This window comes from Lissotriton vulgaris, chromosome 10, assembly GCF_964263255.1.
Source record: "Lissotriton vulgaris chromosome 10, aLisVul1.2, whole genome shotgun sequence".
Classification (NCBI taxonomy): Eukaryota; Metazoa; Chordata; class Amphibia; order Caudata; family Salamandridae; genus Lissotriton; species Lissotriton vulgaris.
In genome coordinates, this window is record NC_141698.1 from 577,210,477 (window position 1) to 577,229,338 (window position 18,862).

The window sequence follows — 18,862 nt, forward strand, 5'->3', positions numbered from 1 at the left end:
CTCTTGTCCCGGGATCTTGCTGCAGCGCGGGGATGCACTGGTTAGTGCAACCAGGCAGTTTATAAACTTAAATTGATTGATATGGAGGGCGACGGAGGAGGAATTCTTGACATATTTAGCAGTTCTGAATGAGAATGAATTGGGATTAAGATTCACCCATAACATCAATTCAAAAGACATAGACTTTCTGCACACTAAGATCTACATGGAGTCAAATCAAATACACACGACAGTACACCGGAAAAATACTGCGACGAATAGCCTGCTCCATGGGTCAAGTTTACATCCACAGTCAATAAAAAAAGGATACTATACGGAGAGTTCTTGAGAATGAAACCAAACTGTTCGGAACAACAAGAGATGGTGAGGAAATTTGAAGAAACAAAGTCCCGCTTTCTAGAAAGAGGATACAGACAGAGTGACATCAAGCGAGGAGAAGAAAAGGCAAAGTTAAAGACAAGAGCGCAGACATTGGTGGATAAGAGAAAGAATGGGAAAAAGAAGGATGAAGTAAGGTCAAAGGACAAATTGCCACGCCTAATACTGACCTTTAGTAAAGAGAGTTAGAAGATCCAGCAAACATTAGTTAAATACTGAAAAGACCCAGACATAGGTAATCAAATTGGAAATAGGCCTATGGTATCCTACAGGAGAGCACCAACACTACCGGACTTCTTACTAAACAGTCATGTTGAAGAGAAAAAAATCAGAAACATGGCTACAATTGAGAGCAAAAGGCGTTACGAAATATGCAACGTGCAAGACCTGTAAAATTGGGGAAAATATAACATCTGTAAAAGACCCAAGAGGCAAAATCTTTGAAGTGAAAGAAACCATCACTTGTGAGTCAACATGTACGGTGTACATGTTGGAGTACTTTTGTGGAAAAAGATACATAGGAAGTACCATCTGTCCCTTAAAAAAGCACATACTTGGGGGGGCGTGGCTAGCAGCCGACGATGGCGGCAGCAAACTAGAGAGGCTCCCGTAGCAAGGCGGCTTCCAGCATCAATCCGCATGCCTATCCGTTCAAAAACGAACCCAGAAGGGGTGCACCGGGTCTGGTGATCGACGAACAGCACTTGGAGGAAAAGTTTGGGAGCACTGATGCCCCGGGAACGGGAAGAAACGACGACCTCTGTGTGCGGCCTGGTGGCGTGAGTTCAGCCGCGGTGGCTGGGTTGGGACCTGCCCGGACGGAAGTGGAGCCTCGTCGGCGCTGTAAACCGGAAGTGCCGGCAGCGAGCGCAGACCCACGACAACGGCGTTGAAAGCCTGCAGATCCTTCCAGATCGAATAAGGATTTGCAATATCGCTCCAACGTCAAGACACTACAGTGGACGACGGCGGCACTAAGTGCAACTGAAATCGGGAAAGTAAGTGCGTAGTCGCCGCCATTTTACATCCAGTCCACCATTGTAGGCACAAACTTTCTCACCGAAGGGACCGGACGCCCTCTTTGGAACTAAATCCTGAGTAACTAGTGCATCTGTTGTACAGAGTGTGGGCCCAACGGTGGGAAGTCTAACAACTAAGAAGACTGGGCGCCGCTGAAACTCGGGCAGCCTAACAGACCATCCGCGGCGAACAATCCTCCAACAGCACGCCGCGGCTGGCTGAACGAGCCAGCGTGACACTATGGCGGGAAAAGGGCTCAGAAATACCTCCACTCAAGCTAAGCTTGATAAATTCGCTTATGATAAACAATCACTCTCCCAGCCGGAGCAGCGCAAATCTATGGGCAAAGGCACGGAAGGAGACGGTGCGAAGAAAGCTACCCTGGAGGACGTCTTGCACGCCTTGGCCCAGGTACAAGCAACGGTGGGAGCGACCACAACAGAAGTGACCCTGATACGGGCGGACCTCCAGAAGATGAGTGAAAGAGCGAAGCAGGTGGAGGTGGTACCTAAATCATTGGTGGAGGATGTCTCGGATCTACAGGTCGCAATGGAGAAATTGCAGACCGACAATAAGCTGCTCAAGGAAAAGCTGGACGATCATGAAGGTCGTTCCCGGCGGAACAACGTCCGCATTTTGGGGGTCCCGGAATCTGAAACCACAGGAGCCATGGACTTATATGTGGAAGATTTGATAAAAGAACCAGCTAGCCCCCAAGGGCCTTTCAAACTTCTTCACCGTGGAACGGGCCCATAGGGTACCTGGGGGAACGCCTAAGCCAGGGGCCTCACCGCGCCCGATCCTAGCGAGACTTTTTAACTTTAGAGATCGCGACACCATCCTCCAGGCGGCCAGAGTGGCACCAGCCATTCAAATTCAAAACTCGCGGATATCCTTTTTCCCGGACTATACAGCGTAGGTAACAAGACGGAGAAGGACCTTTTTGGAAGTGAAAAAGACACTGCGTGAACAGGAATTGCCATACTCTATGTTGTTCCCAGCCCGGTTACGGGTGGTCGCTGATAAAGTTTGGTTTTTTGATTCCCCCGAGGCAGCGAGAGACTGGCTTGAAGGATGGTGCACAGTGGAACGCAAATCCGACAGACTGCGCAACAGACACCGAAATGATAGCCGGCCTGGCTCACAGACTTCAGTTGGAAGAAGCGCAAGTGCATCACCGACGCTGGACCTGTCTGGAGCTGCCGGGGGCAAATAATGTCATCAGACCGTGAATTATTTAGACACTGACTCCCTGACACACTGTTTGCTCATGCAGATCGTTAATGGACGCCGGCCTGGGTACTCCGAGGGCAGCAAGAGAGCCGCCTGCTCGGGGAGACACTCTCCCCCAACGTGCAAGTACTCTGTTTGTGGGATGGGTCAAGCGCTCTGCTCAGTTGGGGTGGCGGGCAGTTGAAGGTCCGTTAAGCAGGGAGGCAGGGAGGGAATGGGTGGGGGGGTTATTTTTTTGTCGGAAATTCACTAAGTCGGTAGGGAACTGGTGCTTGCATTGTGTGTGGTGTAACTGGAAAGGTATACCTACAGGTACGATTGATCCTTTTTGGACGGTTTGTATGTGGCTGCGTGATTGAAAATGGCGGATGAACAACTAGTTGACGCGGGGAAGGCTGAGTCTCGATTGAGTGGTTCCTCTCTTAGAATACTTTCATGGAATGTGCGGGGACTAGGGGATAAGGTGAAACACGGCCTGCTACTAAACGCGCTGAAAAGGCACAAACCCCAATTGGCGCTCTTGCAGGAGACACACTTGACAGGAGGAGCCACTAAGGCCTTGGATAGGAAAGGGTACAAGATGATGGTGCATTCAGAGTTCATTGGGCTCCCGGGGAACAGGTATTCTGATTAAAAAATCCTCACACTTCATTCCAATAAGCACAAAAACTGATAGTCAGGGCTGCATTGCAGCATTGCAGGGGCAATGGTATGGTTGCCCTCTAACTGTGGTCTCAGTATATATCCCGCCATCCCTTCATTCAATAATGCTTCCAGCCCGTGGTGACTTTTTGTTGTCTCTCCCCGAGAGTGATGTAATTTTCAGTGGGGATTTTAATGCAGCGGTAGATTTACAGCTTGATAGGTTTCCAGCGACAGCTTCACCTGGGGGACCCTCTCGGTTTCAGCGATTCCTAACAGCAATGGGGTTAGTAGATGTATGGCGTCACGTCCATCCTCAGGACAAACAGTACACGTTCCATTCCACAGTCCATAACAGTCTTTCCCGGATAGACTACTTCCTGGCTTTAGGTGAAGGATTACAGTGCGTAGATACCGCAGACATACACCCTCGAGGCATTTCAGACCATTCCACGATTACTCTAACCATTTCCACCCAGGCAAAATTGCGTATCCGCATATACCCCATTCAAGCATCATATCTCAAAATCCCGAAAATCAGGAAAGCTCTCCAGAAGGCTACAACGCAATAATTTGATGAAAATGTGGCAACTGTGGCCTCCTCCGAGGTGCTATGGGAGGCCTATAAGACAGTACTAAGGGGGCAAGCTATAAGCTCTATCGCGGTCCATAAAAAGGAACAGGCGGCTGAACAGTCTAAACTCGAGCTAAAACTACGTGAAGTAACAACTTTACACGAGGCTAACCCTACAGATGACACGGCACATACCCTTGCACTCCATCAGCGATTATACACAGAACATGCTCGTCTCACGGTGAAGGGGCACATTACTGATACACAGAATCGGATATATGATGTAGGCGATAAGGCGGGAAAGATGTTGCCCTGGCTCGATAAAAGGGGGGTAGCTCCAGAGGGATTCAACAGGTGAATAAGATATCCTTATTAAACGCAGAAGGTAAAATCCTGGCTAAACTCCTGGCTAACCGGTTGACGGCTCATCTGCCTGATCTTATCCATCCAGATCAATCGGGATTTATGCCCCATAGGAACACGGCACTAAATCTTCGCAGGGTTCATGGGGTGCTGGCGAGGGTGGACCAGATTCACGACAGCGCAGTCGTACTGGCCATGGATGCGAAAATGGCTTTTGACCTGGTGGAATGGAACTACCTTTTTGAGGTGCTGTCCTGCATGGGCTTCGGCCCAAACTTTATATAGTGGATTAGGCTGTTATATGCGGAGCCGATGGCACACGTGGTGGCGAATGGCCACATTTCACGTACATTTTTTCTAGGGAGAGGCACCCGACAAGGCTGCCCCCTATCGCCTTTGCTTTTCGCGCTAGCCCTAGAACCACTGGCTAATTTAATAAGACAAACACCCTTACTTAAAGGGATACAATGGAAGGAGGGTTGGGAAGACCAGCTGTCCCTCTATGCAGACGACATGCTGGTGTACTTAACAGATCCCGAACAAGGCGTGCAGGCTCTTTTGAATCTGTGTGACGAGCACGGCAGAATTTCAGGATATACAATTAATTGGAGCAAATCGGACCTATATGTACTGAGGGGCCAGGTCCGGACGCTCGGGCCAGCCTGTCCCCTAAGATTAGCTGGTTCCTCTTTCAAGTATTTAGGGATCCATGTCACACGGGATCCACTGGAATATATGAAATTAAATCCTGCGCCACCATTGGAACGACTTAAGCAAGACGTCAAATTCTGGGCGGGGTTACCATTGACAATGCTGGGAAAAGCAGCGCTGTATAAAATGATGTTGTTGCCCCGCTTTCTGTATATCCTAGACAACACGCCCTTTTCGGTGGCGCCGGGGTACTTTTAAAAGGTAGCCGCAGTTGTTTCTGGGCTGCTGTGGTGCAATCGTCCGGCACGCATAGCGCAGACCAAACTACACAGAGGCTGGTACGATGGAGGCATTGCATTGCCGAATCTGCACCTATATTACTGGGCGGCGCAGCTTAGGCCCATTAATCAATGGATAAATGCCTCACAATCTGATCCAGCTTTTCAAACAGATAGGGCGCAGCTGGGCACCAACAACATGCTTGCCCCACTCTATGACCGACGTAAAATAAGACTCTTAACGGGGCCTACCAAACTCACTGTGGAACTATGGCATGTGGTGACGGCCGCCCGGAGCTGGAAGGGGAAAATTACCAAACTCGCCCCGCTCTGGGACACACGTGCCTTGGGAAACCTGAGATACAGTAAGGGCTTCTCTCACTGGGATTCCATTGGAATATCCACGGTGGGCGACATGTGGGAGCGGGGCGAAGTCATTTCATTCACCCGCTTGAGGGAATTGTACGACCTAGGGCCACACGAGTCATACCGCTACGTACAAATACGCCATGCTTTGCTTGCAGCCATCCCCTCCGGGTCGACTCTACCAGAGTCCTCCCCGCTGGAGGATCGCCTCCTAACTGACTTTATGATAGAAAGAGCGACGTCACTGACTTATCGTAAACTCCTGAAAAATTTGCCTGACCCGCTGGCTCCCCTGAAGGAAAGATGGGAAAGGGAAGTAGACGCCCTAGATGAGCACGAATGGAATGAGGCATCACCTAAAGAGGTAGGCATCTCAGCTGGGCTGAGACTCGTCCAACTTAAGGTCCTACATAGAGTATATTATACAAGAACACTCTTACATCGCATCCACAGAATACAGCACCCTTTCTGTCTACGTGGCTGTGGGGAGGAGGGTTCCTTTTTCCACACACTCTGGGACTGCCCACGCATACAAAATTACTGGCGGCAAATATTGCGCACTGTATCACAGACCCTAGAGACCTCGCTCCTCCCAGAACCAAGGCGATGTCTCTTAAACGTGTGGGGACCAACTGACTTATCCAGACATGGCCAACTCTGGGTGACATTAGGCATGATGGTGGCGAAGAGAGATATTGCTCAGCGTTGGGGGGCAGCAGACTACCAACGAAGTCGCAGTGGTGCATGAATATGGACAAGATAATGATAACTGAGAGGGCGGTATATTTAAGCCGTGCGTGCCCAGGCAAATGGAATAAGGTATGGTCCCCATGGAATATGTACCGTGGTGACATATGTGACCCTCTGCCAGAGGATGACCAGTTAGAATCGGATGATGAGGGGGGCGTAGATTAAGGGGAGAGAGGAGGGATAGGAAATACCACACAGATGCTAATGGAGGTGGGGATACCGTCCTCCCTCACTTCGGTTAGGGACTCCAGAAAATAAATAGCAACATATACTGCCATATGAATCTTTCGTACAGCTAAACTGCACTATTACTTTTATTTGACCGCATTGTGATTTCCTGATTGTTCTTTTTGTTATTTTCATAAAAAACAAAAAACAAAACCTTACTTAACTTGCAACGTGATATTGGCTAAATACCTTTCACTCGATTTCGTGATGTGCCTTTTTACAGTAGCAGCGTGACTACTGTGTGGACTTCTTTTATGCATGGCTATCACTGCTCTTTTATTAGCGGCCGGCCCCTCGGGGTTGTAGGCAAACTGCTGTGTAACTGTGTGAAGGTAAAATAAAGGTTTTAAAAAAAAAAGCACATACTTGAACTTATCTGAGCAACACAAAATTCAGATCACATATAAGCTATTGCAAAACACATGAGCATGCAAAGTGAAAAAGCATGGCTGGATATGAAATATTCTGGACTGGCAACAATTCCGCCACATGAAAGGGGAGGAAATAGCACTCAAAAATTGAGACGACTAGAATCCAGGCTCATAATAAGGTTCAAGACAAAGATGCACATGGGACTGAATGGAGACGAAGAGATGTATTTGCATTTATGGGACTGTAAAACAACTAACAATATTGGGACATAATGAACTCTGAAAAGAAATCTTACTAAAATAATTTTTCCTTTTGGTAACCATTTTGCTCAGATTCCAAATTGAAATGTGCTTATTGTTTCTATTGTTTTTTGTTGTTTAGACACTGTTATTGAACTATTGACTAGCGTCCTAGGATAAGAAGATATAGTAAAGATAACAGTATTTTGTTTGCTGTAGAGACTATCCCGTGGTGGGGTTCCTATTGTTCATTTCAACCTACATACAAGTGCAGTTAGCTGACAATTTAATAGGACACTCAGTCCACATAAAGCATGAAGAGTTTGTCAGAGACTCTTGACAATCAATGTCGGAGTGCTCAGCAATCGAAAATATGACACCAGACACACAAAGATATGTGCACGATCTGAAAACATTCAGAGCGCATATTAAACATGCTCATTAAATGTGATGGGTTGAAAGAGCATTGGAAGCAATGCTTAGGGTAAGCCAAATGCAGCAATACAATCTCAATCAAATATGATTGGAAGTACAAAACTACCATACCCATAATGCCTCATTATAGAGTAATATGGTTATGAGTATAAAAAGCAGAAAGTGAAAAGGGACTCTGTTAATACTACCGTGATCAGGAACTGTGTGTTCAAAACGCGTAGAAGAGTTACGACCTGAATAAAAATTATTTTCATCCAAGAGTTGTGCGGCGTTGTTTATCTGAAAGTAAAAGTCCTCAGCAAGGAGACCAAGGGGGGTGGCCTTACCCTGTCTCCTCTTGGCGCTGATGTGCGCATGATGGGCCAGCTGTGCTATATTGCACCAAACAAAAAGCGGGTGTTGCCGATTTTACCAGCCTCCTCCTTCGCTCCTGGGATGCTGGGACACTGTAGTCCCCAGGTAACAGTGCTCCTAATGCATCATATGTGTTTAGAGGTATTGAATACGTTATAAATGTTTGCATTGAAGAATAACCCTGTGTGCAGGTGACAGTTCATAGCTTGTTTCCAGTCATGGAAATATGTCTATTCATTCACTTTTCTTTGAGTGAAGTGAACGATGCAGTGATGAGCATACTGTCACACAAATACAGGTTTTTCACAAGCTTATAGACCCAAACCCACAGCGCAGAATAATCTCACAGGGGCATATTATCAAGTACAGGCGATACATTATCACCGCTTTTATAGGCAGGAAACTGCCGATAAAGCGGCGATAATGGCCTTGATAATATGCTCTATGAATTCCAATTGAAGCCCATGTTAGATGTGTTCACATCTAACATGGGCTTCGATTGGAATTCATAGAGCATATTATCAAGGTCATTATCGCCGCTTTATCGGCAGTTTCCTGCCGATAAAAGCGGCGATAATGTATCGCCTGTCCTGGATAATATGCCCCACAGTATTTTAAATGCAAGCCATCTGAGGAGGAACTGCAAAAATATTGTTTTACTAAATGGCCAGTCATATTCTTCCTTCTTCAGACATAGCACTAGCATAAATACGTTGAAATTCAGCATGTAGTATATTTTAATATTTCATTGTTTTGTTGGCACATTCAGCGAAATAAACATTTAAATTATACACACTACTCATACATAGATGCAGGCTTTGCAAGCAGGAGGCCATAAAAGAGAAACGAATAGTACTTACCACTTGTAAATGAGTCTGCCATCTGCAACTCTCTTTTCTATGTGTTTGACAATGGTAATATGTATTGCAGGCCTTAATGGAACCTCACGTGGTCAGTGTTTGTTCAGTGAATTACGCAGTTTGCATGATCACATACAGGGCTTCAAAATTACAGACAGCTTTTTCTTTGCTTTATATTGTGCAAGGTGATGGAAACTTTAACGTGAGTGCAAAATTGGCACATTTTCTGTTCTATGTAATATTCTATTTGCTATCTGTAAATTAACAGTAGCTGTGAGCTCTACAGGATGGTCCAGTAACAAGCTTCGGCTTTTGAGGTGATCTTCTGCCAAGCAATAAAACTAATTTTTCCTTCATGGTTCCAAATTGTTTTCAGCTTGGGGTTGCAAACAAAGGTCCTTTCTGAGTGAGCTGGCATCCATCTGCTTCAAAGGAAAGGTATAACAAACAGACCCTAATTTAGAAAGTTTGGAGTGAGAAACCAGTGTCTGGGAGGAAAGCTGTCAATGGGGAGACTGGATTGAAGACCCTATGATTCACATGTTAACAAGGGGTATTATTACATTATTGGGCAACAAACTATATGCTAATAAAAATAATTCTTCAGGGCAGATAGGACGACATCCATTTGGTTAGGGATGGTAAATAAATAAACAATGTTCAGAGTGTATCTCTTATTCACTCCAATATTTGTAAGCGCTGAAGTGTTCATTGATATGAGATATAATACTTAAAATATTTGAAGAAGAAATGCACAAAAGGGCCCTGATTACAAGTGCAGGGCTAAATTCCGATCTCTGTACAAACACCTGTTTGCAAGGGATCTGAAGTACGAATTGTGTGATAATTATTACACCTTCACAGTTTATACTCTGATAAATTCCGGCAAGTAAAACCTGATTATATTTATTGGGGAAAAAGACCCGCAACAAAGACAAAACAAGCGGAATTTGGTGTGTAAAATACCGATTCCACATGTTATGCCTCATTTGCAAGTTAAAAAGATGGAATAGGAGGTATTTGTCACACTTGACAAATACCTCAATCCTGGTTAATGATATTTATCATGTGGTGTAAATTCCTCACCTGATCCGCCAAACTTGTAATGAGGGCCTACAAGTACTAAATATTATATAGTATCAAGGTTTGTGTATGTCCTGCTTCTACTTTCTTGGGGTGGGCCCCTTTATCTTTTCCCTGTAAGAGCTAGCAATTCTGTGACATATTTGTCAGAATCCAAGTTCCAGTCACTCCTCGAAGTATTACTGAGATAGAGGTGAGAAACACCTGTATGTTTACCTTTTTCTCCTTTAGCATCACTGTTCTGCCTTAACAGACGTAGCTGAGTTGTCTTTCATGTATTATTTTATTAACTTCTTGGTTGCAGGATGGTAAATAAGTACATCAGTATATGTGTCAGGAAATACTTATACTCAAGCCTCTTCAGCTCATACACCAGCCCCACCAGGAGCATCCTGCCCGCTGCTCAGCCCATCTCCAACTGTCACCACTCATCCACACAGTCACTCAGGCATTCCATGCATCACAGTCACACCAATATTCCAATACCAACTCTCAGTCTGGCTGAGCAGCACAGAAACAGCTTGGCTGGGAAACATACATAAATACAATCAGCATATAACATTGTCCCCTTCCTTTTAAATGAAAAATAAAAGTGCGATAAAACATTAGAATAACTGTAAACGAGAATATACATAAGCAGAGAAAAAGTTCAAGACTCAGGGGAGAAAAACTTAAATACAACTTTTCAGGAGTCTGAACAGAAAGGAAAGGTAACATAATGGCAAGCAAAATAAACCCATTCTCCCCAACAAAACATTTCAGAAAAATGTAAGTAGAAAGGGTCGACTCACCTGTAGACAAACACTCATGACCAAAACTATCGGGTGAAACCAAATGTGAAAGGGACAAGACCCAAAAGACCAACCCTGTCTAAGGGTTTGAAACTAATGTACACGTGTGGCACAAGGTGACTTAAACACAAAGTGTACAAGAAGTGGAGTGTGAGGGGGCTTACACACCCAACAAGCAAATTTGAGGTGCAAGGCAGCATATACATAAGACAAGACGTGTGGCACAGGGTGACTTACACACAAGACAACAACACAACAACACAATAGGCACAGGGTGAAAATGCACACAAGACAACAACACGTGAGGCGCAGGGAGACTTACACACAAGGCAAACTGGAATTTTAGCACATGGCGACTTGCACACTAGAGATGCAAGAGGTGAAGTGCAATGCGACTTATACGCTGACAAGAACAGACATGTAGCTCATGACGACTTACACACATCACAAAACACAATATGTAACATAACTACAACTCAAAGAAATGGGAAACCACCCACAAAAACTAAGACCACCTTTGCGTAAGTGAGTACAGTGTAACATGGAACCTAGAACCAAATCCATCCCTCATGTAAGAGAGTGTAATTTGACTACCACCCACTTAGCGACAAGAACATCCTTTGGGTAAAAAAGCCTAAACTGTGGCATCACTAAGACACTATGCTAGAGAAGAACAACAAAACATAAGTCATACAACAAATTTTCCTTTTTTTTTCTTTATTATATTTTATTGGTTCACAGCATAAATACACATCATGAATACGAGATCAAAAATAAATGAAATAGTGCCACCATACAAATGAAGAGAAGACAGAAAATTCTAAAGAAAAAAATAATTCAACTAATATATATGAATGAATAAAGAATGGCTAAATACATCCAAAACAACTAGACCATAAACTCAGTTATACATGTGCACAGAAAAAGATTGCAATAGATATAAATAACCTTCAAATTTTCATAACATACTTAATCTTCATAATAATCTGAGAAAGCCCCCCAGATTTTCAGGCCCATTTTTTTCTTTCTCCTGGACCCAGAAACTGAAAAAAGACCGCACTCTAATTTATATAAGCTGTACATTTGTGCTTGCCATTGTTGAAATAACGGTGGCTTTTCCTGTAGCCACTCTGTAGCAATGCACAATCGTGCAACAGTCATAGTAAAAAAAAAAAAATGGCGAAAGCTATATAATCTGTCAGCAGGGTTATCATTAGGTATTTTCCCCAACACCAACATCGAAGGGGTGATCGTTAGGCGAAAATTAAGCACTAAGGACATACATTTTTCAATATCTTCTAAGAATCCAGCCAGTCTAGGTCAGGGAAAAAAAATGTGTAAACTATCTGCATGATCAGTTTTACACCGGAAACATTTTCCATCAAAACCCTCCCCGGATTTGAACATACGTTCAGGTGTATAATATAAATCAAACAAAGTTTGAAGAATTGTGCTTTTAAATTAGCCGACATTAAAGCTTCTTTAGACAACAAAATAAGATCTTCCACAACTACTTCTGTATCCCCTAGACTATTGACCCATTTTACCCTAAATTTCTCAAGATCGTCCACCTTTTCATCTACAAGCATTTTATATAAAATACCAATTTTCACCTGTCCACCAATCTCCTCGATAACTTGGTGCTTATTTACCATTAGCTTTTGTCTGTTGAAGAATTCCCGAATTTGTAGAAATTTAAAAAAATAGCTTCTGGGTAAATCAAACTGATCAGATAATTCCACAAACGATTTGCACTTGCCCTCCACCACGCACATGTAACCCAGCCTTTTTACCCATTTTTTTGCCATTTTAAAGCCATTCCATCCAAAAATATACTAGGCAGTAATCTTGATGCACAGAAAGGAGTATAATACGAAAGCTTCCCAATTGCAATTGTTCGAGTTAACCATCTCCACGTCTTGTAAGCTCCTATTAATACCTTAAATCGTGTTCGCTTATAGTAACTGCCATCAATTTCAATAAAAAAAACTCTGCTTCACATAGGACCCCAGCAACATTTCAAAAATTGATGGGTGGTTATACATATACTCAGTTGACTCTCCTGTAATCAAAATTCTAATTTTTAATAAAAAACAAACTATATAATAAACAAAAAAATCTGGTACTCCTAACCCTCCCCTTTCAGTTGGAGGCATCATATACTTCATAGCCCGTCTTGGTTTCCCGGGGCTCCAGGTAAATTTCCCACATAAAGATTGCAAGGCCTGTATTTTAAACTTTGGAAATTCAAAAGGTATTGACCTAATCAGATATAACACTTTAGGTAAAACATTCATCTTTATAACATTAGTGCGTCCAATAATAGTCAAATATAATCGTTCCCATCTCTCAAGTGAAATCTTAATTTTATCATATACTGAGTTCCAGTTAGAGTCAATCAGATCTGTCATATTGTTCTTAATCAATATCCCGAGGTACATAACCTCCTTCACCACCTTCTTGTCTTCCCAAATTAGGGCTTCCGAACATAGAATCTGGGTTTTTGATTCATTAAGCTTATAGCCTGTTGTATTTCCAAAATCCTTTGCAAGCCTCTAAATCTCTAAAATGGCAGTGTCTGGCTTGACAGTAACCACCGCAATATCAACCGCGTAAGCGAAGACAGAAAAAGCAAAATCAGATATTATAAAGGGGGGTATTAAAGTATTTTGATTTAATTGTTCAATAAAGGGATTAATATATAAAGCAAATAATAACGGGGAGCAAAGACAACCTTGGCGAGTCCCTCTGGTAATGTTTAAAGACTTAGACAGGGCCCCTAAAACAGAGATTTTGGCAGTTGGTTTAGAATATAAAGATGTAATTGCCTTAATGTATTTCTGACCAAATCCCATTTTGGCCATTAATCTCCATAAAAAATCCCAGCACACACGATCGAACGCTTTTTCTGCGTCTAACAGAAAAAGCGCTAATTTCTGATTATTTACTGCAGCAAAATCAAACAACGTAATAACTTTATTTATGTGATCCACCGTTCCTCTTTTCGGTATAAAACCGTGCTGTTGTTGAGAAACTAGAGATGTTACAACCTTAGATAATCGATTGGCCAAAATCTTTGAATAGATCTTGTCATCAACGTTCAATAAAGATATTGGTCGATAGGATCCCACATTATCCGCAGGTTTACCCTTTTTACAAAAAACAGCAATAGTCGCGTCACGTGTTAGGTGGGTTTCCCTGCTGTGCTTCCAGCATAACATACAGCAATTCATCCTTTAAAGTATTAAAAAATTGTTTATATACTTCCTCAGGTATTCTGTATGGGCCAGCGGCTTTACCAACTGCTAAACTCTTTACTGCCATTTCTAGCTCTACCATCGTTATTGGTATATCCAGTTCATCTGCAATTAAAGGGTCTAAAACTTTCAGCCCTGTATCCAATCTGGCACTCCATTGAGTTGCTACATCTGAACTTTCATCCTTCGAATAAAGTTCAGCATAAAAATTTTGAAATATACTAAGAATGTGTTCCGGCTCTGAGTGAGATACACCTTGAGAATCCTTCATTGAGTTGATGTTCCGAGCAGACTGCTTCATTCGCAGACTTACCGCTAATCTTTTACCAATTTTTTTTCCCCAAATTCATTGCTTTGCATTTTAGAGGTTAGAAATCTCCTTGCAATTTCTGTATCCCAAGAACCAAGAATATTAACTCTAGCCTTTGCAACCCCATTCTCAACCTCCCAAAGCTCCTTTCTACCCTGAGCAACTTCCCTAGTTAAAAGGATCTCTGCATTTACCAACAATTCGTATAGTTTATCAAGTTCTTTTTTAAATTTCTTTTGCTGCCAAGATGAGAAACTGATGCACTCTCCCCGGAACCCTGCTTTGAAAGTGTCCCACAATGTACCTATATTAGCCGTACCCTGATTGTTAATAAAGAAAGATCGAATCAAACTTTTCACATGTGTATTAAAATCATCATTCAATCCCAATTTCCGATCATAAGAAAAAATAGAGGATGTTAGTCTCTTCTCTCGCCTCTGTATTTCAATCATTATCGGAGAATGATCAGAAGTGATTCTGGGGTAAGTTCTAATTTTAGCACCTTCCAACAAATTTTCTGGGGCAAAAAAATAATCCAATCTAACTAATTTTTTATGAGGATATGAATAAAAGGTAAACCCATTATCCCCCCACGAAGCTTTCCCATACATCTATTAGACCTTGATCATGTAATAAATTAACAAGGGATTTATACACTCTTGGTTTTCGACCTGTATAATTACCATACCCCCCTTGTATTGCATTATTCGACAGATTTTTATTCATATCCCCACAGATCACTATTGGTTGTGGAAAATTAACAAGCTCCAAGTTCATTTCATCCAAAGGAGCCGGGTCGTTCAAATTTGCTCCATATACAGTAGCTAACGTTAACAGCATGCCCCCACTCTTACACTCTACAATAACCCAACGCCCATTTTTATCCACAACTTTCCGACCGATAATTATAGTATTATCTTTAATTAATATAGCTACCCCCCTTATCATACTAGTCTGTCCAGAGGCAGCAGCTAAAATAAAACCCAAATCTTTTAACACCCCTCTTTTTGACCATGGGATGTGTGTTTCCTGTATACACACTATGTCAGGTTAGATATATTTCAATTCTGCAGCTATTTTCTGTCTTTTTATCGGATTATTCAGCCCAGACACATTCATTGAACAAATTCTTAACCCTTTATTCACCATTGTAATTGTAATTGTACGTGCAAGCCCATAGCTACCACAATCTGTCTATCACCCTCCCATCCAAAACCGCAAGAAAAAACAATAATAAATGCTGCCCAGCCATTCTTTTCTTTTAAACATTTAACCACATATTCACCATGTATTTTGCTGTGAACTCTTTTCCCCCCTTGTTTACACCCCTTCGTGTCCCCTTGCCCCACCCAGCCCCCCTCTTCAGACTCACCCACCCTCTCCCACCCTGCTCTTCTCCCTTGATAGAGGCTTTAGGACTTATGGTCCTGTGATGCGAGTTTGCCCCCAAACCCCCTGCCGTCCCCCCCAGAGTTTTATCTACTTAGTTTTTACCATACTATATCCCCCTATTGCGGTGAAACCTCCTGAGCAAGCTTAAACATATACAAAAACTATCAACTTCATTGCTCTCACTATGCAAACTCAGTTAAACTTACAGCAATTCATATTCAATATATCAATATATCTCTGCATTTACAAAGTCATCAAAAACTCCTTAGCTGCAATGTCAGTCAAAAAAAATCTTGTGCGTTCCTTATGAATAACCTTAAGTTCAGCAGGAAACATTAAGTATGCCTGCGCTCCTTTTTCTTGAAATTTAGAAATAAGCTGTCTTAGCTGCCATCGCACTTCTACAGATTGCTTGCAGAGATCTGGTCTTACAAAAAATTCACACCCGAGAGTCTTACATTTTTTATCAGGGCGAGCTCTCAAAAATAATTCCTCACGCGCTTGGAAACTGTTAAAGGCCACCAATATAGCTCTGGGTTTCTGATCCCGTGAATTAACTCTATAAGGAAATCTATGGGCCCTTTCCACCTCCCGATCCCAATCCCATTTGTTAACCTCTGGCATTGCTTCTTTCAAGAGTGATACTATCAAACCTCAAGTATCAGACCCCTCTTTCCCCTCCGCAATCTGCAAAAATCTCAAATTGTTTCTTCGGGTTCGATTTTCAATGTCAACCAGTTTCCAATTAACGTCTGCCTTCGTAGCCATATGCGCTTCAATAGTTTTTTTATGTTGAGCTACCTCATCTTCTAGCGAAGAAATCCGTGATTCTGCCTCCGTAGCCCTGGTCAAAAATTCTGAATGCGATTTCACCAACCACCTCACAGAGTTCTGCAACTTTTTGCAAGAATTCTGCACTCTCAAGCTATCCTCTCGTGTCTCCTCCCTATGCTGCATGATGGTTTGATAGATCAAACCCAGAGAAATATCCTACATTTCTAAGTTAGTTGCCACAGCATCTGTATTTAAAGTCTCTTCTGGTTTCTCTTTTTCACTTTTATCTAATTGCAACCTCCGAACAGTTCCAGGCTCTATCCCATCTTTCTCAATTAAATCATTCAAACTGCTGTGGCCGCTTTCTTCCTCCAAGTATCCATCCTCCATACTCATAAGAGTAGCATAGAGCTCTGCTAGGTCCTCAGAGGATGACATAGATTGTTCTGACATGGAAAAAAAATCAGCGGAATCAGTCTCGCCACCAATCGCTAACTCATCGCTATTTTGAAGATCTGACCTGATATTTAATGGGGTAACCACGTCATCTCCCCTCTCCGTAGTGGTAGAAATAGTCAAAGCATTAGTATCAGTATCAGAGCGAGTGCGGCTACTAGATCTAGGTGAAGCCAAAATTATAGTGTCTGGGGTGAGGGTGCTGCTCAAATTCTCTGCGCTTGACCTCTCAGCGATAATCATTGCTTCCTTATTCACAGAGCGTCCTCAGTCAGGAGCGGGAGCAGGGATTAAAGTTGTACTCACTTGATCAGGCACTGTATTCTGTGCTCCCTCTGCTCCTGTCCCCTCAATCTGTTTTTTAGGCTTTATCTTCCCAGTATCCTTAGGTTTAACTGCTGAAAACATCTCTGGTATTCTCTTTTGTAAATTAACAACCTCCCCCTCCTCAACAGATACCGCAGCATGCTCTGCACTGTTACTGTTACTCACGGCAAAAGCAGGAGGTATGGAGAGTGTGCCTGGAGCCAATGGAGCAAGTGGTAGAGCTATCTCCGCTCCGTCCGCATTTTCTGTGGCAGCCCCCTGCCCCCGGGCTCTCCTTCCCTTTGGCCCCATCTTCGAAATCTCCGAAACCTGCACCGTCTGCTGACAATGCGGCTTGCCTCCGAACTCGCCTCCGACCTCTAACCTGCCTTGCTTCACTCGCGGCCGTGTAGTCCAGGTGCGCTGAATCAGTAACTGGTTGAGCCGGGTCCGGTGCTGCCGGAGAGACGCCCAGCGATCCGTGTGCGTCCTCCAAGTAACTAGCTCCACCACCGCTCTTATCACAAACATGCAGAAATGTGAGATTTAATTGCCTTCTTGAGTGCCGTTGCCGTCCGTTAAATGCCGTTAAAATTGTTAAGGCCGCTCAGGTCAGTTTTCAGCGCGCGTCCATTAGCTCTGAGAGGTCCGGCAGGAGCGGCTTACTCATGCGTCCAGCATGGACGCCATCTTGCCTCATACAACAAATTTTCCTTTGCCATTTGTACATTTTTAACTGTAACCAATCACCGGTGAGCGACCTCTCACCCGAGAAGAACAACTCTTGGCACACACTGGTACAGTGCATCCCACTTAAAACTTGTTAATAAAACAAAAACTGGATACATGACAATCTGCAGTCTGAGCAACAATAGACAGCAAAAAGACCCACATCTAAAATGTCATTTTTTCGTTTTAAAACATGACTGTTGTGCACTGTCAATCCATGAATTTAATATAAACTGTTAATTAGTAAAGATTGTTACGCAGCACAACTGTGCACAGGCAGCTACTCCACAAACTTCAAAGTGCAAATAATATAGAGTCTTGGCAAACGCATACAGGGTGTTTATGCAGCACACTTTGAGTGTGTTGTAGGCTTCAGACGCCGCAGATATAACAAGAGAACTTACCAACCTCTCGATTGTGTGCCCACGTTTACAAAGAACGTAGAAGTGAGTATGTTTAATCTCACAGTGCTTCAGAACATACACTCAAGATGGCGGGACATACTTTACAGTGTGCTGGAAGCCTCCTGGTGCCTACTTGCATCAAAAACTGATCGCTAGGAGAGCCTTGCGGTTGCTGAGACGTGTGCACGCTGAAAAGACTTGTGCAGCCACAGAAGATCAAGCTCGCACTAACGAGGTAACAGCTTTTGAAATCCAAACTTTAAAACTTAACAACTGTAATAACCCACTGCGACCGCTGACACTCCCTTTTGACCACTCCAAAAAATACAGTCTTTCCGCACACACACAGGGAATGCAACACTGTTGCATCCGTGACAACGCAGTCCACTTAGAATAGTAGAAAATCAAATAAAAATAACTGTGTACAGCATCACTGCTTGTTATCAAGATACAGCTCCCCCCAACTCTGTGAGTCCCCACACAGAGCAGTTTCTTCCCCGCTTTGCGACATGCTGCCCAGGATAGCCAACCACCCATTGACAACACTGTCCTTGTGTAGATTGTACTAAAAGTTTGCTGTACAATAAAGTAGAAACGTCAAACCTGCCTTTCTCAGG